Genomic DNA, 2,091 nt, shown 5'->3' with positions numbered 1-2,091 from the left:
GTCAAATCATTTGATTCATGTGATTTGCATTGTGCCCTTCAAATCATTAAGCATTTTTTATATTACATTTTATGATTGTCACTGTAAAAACAATTCGTTTTCCGGGTAAGGCAGTAATATTTTAAACAAATGCAACATTTCACAGGCGTTACGTGCTTTTTGCAATTTACATAGCGACTTCTTTGATTGGCAAATATCGGATAATGCCCAGTCTTATCTAATGCAATATGATGCCAATAAAAACAGTTATTTGTTGATTTTTTGAAGCAAAAAAATCGACGCTTTTTATATGTATATACTGCATACAACCCCCGGTGTTGTTCTTCCACATCTTATTTTCGTATAAGCGTATCTGAATCTTGTATTTTTTTATGAAAACCACTCGATGGACTGGGTAATTACTTTTTGTTTCGTTTCTGTTTCCACGTTCGAAAATAAAGTTATCTATGCGGGGTTATAGTATTATTTAGCGTTAATAAAACTTGAAATATTTTTTTTATTTGATTATAAATTACCGCTAGTTTCCTTGTAGAGCCGTACCCCATTTTCAAAGTAATTTTGAAATATATTATTATTCGACACATGTAGGTTGATTTTACAATTCTCATTGTTCATTAATTCTCGCTCATATATTTGTTGGTAGTGTAATCACTTCTTTGCTGAAAGAAAAAGAACGAAAATGATTAAAATTCCAATTAATAATGCTGTTGAATTAAAGAAAAATACATCATTTGCATCATCACGTACTGCAGTATTCGTTTGTGTTGATTGGTTTGAGAAAATTAAATTCTCTTCATTTCTTGGATTGTAAAGTTTATAAATATATTTTTTAAATTCTGCGTATTTTTCTGATTTTGATGAAGAAATTTGTGGATATTTATCTTAAAAATATGATATTTTTAATAATGGATTTTTAGTTCTGCATACACATTCCTCGAACAGATGGGCTACTGATAACCAATATTCCGTTCCGAAATTCACCAATTCATTTACGCAATTATCCTAATTGAAACCAAAATGATACGTTCGTGGCCATAAAACTAAACCCTCGTATTTTTTTTTGAATTACTTTGAAATACTTTATATTATTACTATTTAAGAAATGTTCACTGGGGAAAATAAAACGGTTTTGTATGAATCCACGGCACTTTATGAAGTCTTCATTGTAAAATGATTTTAAACTTTCTTCTAATTTGTGTGCTTCGGACATTGGAATTAAATACAGTAATTTACGACCGGGACCATGATTGAAATTGTACGCATATAAATTGTGATCTTCTACATGTACCGCAAACGAAGCAAATGTCATACCGGCGTATAAATAAGGTGAGTGTACATCCACTGAACCCTTATCACGTACGTATGAGTCCATAGAAGTATTCAATGAATTTGGATTTCCAAATAACTTTTTTTTCTTCTCTAAGAAAGAACCATCAATATATGAAGCGTACTCGATCACATTGTTACTTTTACCCAAAATATTCCAAAAATAATTTTCTTTTTCTTCATCGCTGGTCAAATTTGAAGATAAATTGTTATCGATGTATTCTTGAATCGTGATACTCTTTTTTAATATAGTTCCATCACACCTCGTTCGTCGACTCCATGAAATGTTTGCTTTTTTAAAAATTTTATTTTAACTCAGTCGGTGTTCCGTTTCATGTGTTTAGCGAAGCACTCGGGAAATGTAAATATAAACAAAATTGCAAGCAAAATTGTTATTGTAATATCGTGTAAACATCATATATAAAAATCATGTAATCATATATAATAAATGGATAGTTAAAAAATCATACTTTAGTGAATGTCTTTACATTATCCAAACACGATACAATGGCTTCAAACGCAAAATTATTCCGAGGTTCATGATTTAACCTGACGACGTTCACATTGAGCGCAATCAGTTATAATCTACACGTTAAAATGATAGTTTATAGAGCGACTTCATTTGCCTACCAGAGATCAAAATCAAATGTGCACAGCGGCAGGGTTCTCAGATTTGAGATAAAATAATTTTTTAAATCAACAAATCGTAAGAAAAATCATGATTTGAAGGGCACAATGCAAATCACATGAATCAAATGATTTGAC

The 2,091-nt window shown here is 30.7% G+C and overlaps 1 long non-coding RNA gene across 2 annotated transcripts; it reads right to left on the bottom strand.

Annotated features, from left to right (window-relative positions):
* Window positions 1–83: 83 nt before the first annotated feature.
* LOC116350978 lies at window positions 84–1,630 on the bottom strand. 2 transcript variants are annotated; one of them, XR_004202069.1, is made up of 3 exons: window positions 727–1,630; window positions 516–659; window positions 84–444 (listed from the first exon to the last, which is right to left on the bottom strand). It is a non-coding gene; the product is annotated as an uncharacterized LOC116350978 (long non-coding RNA). The 2 variants fall into 2 exon arrangements; XR_004202070.1 differs by having other exon boundaries at window positions 748–1,630.
* Between the last annotated feature and the right edge of the window lie 461 nt (window positions 1,631–2,091).

The sequence above is a fragment of the Contarinia nasturtii genome, unplaced genomic scaffold (assembly GCF_009176525.2).
Source record: "Contarinia nasturtii isolate CC-2019 unplaced genomic scaffold, AAFC_CNas_1.1 Cnas_scaffold_4343, whole genome shotgun sequence".
NCBI classification, from domain to species: domain Eukaryota; kingdom Metazoa; phylum Arthropoda; class Insecta; order Diptera; family Cecidomyiidae; genus Contarinia; species Contarinia nasturtii.
Note: the sequence above shows the minus strand (reverse complement) of the source record. Positions and strands in the feature narration are given on the sequence as shown.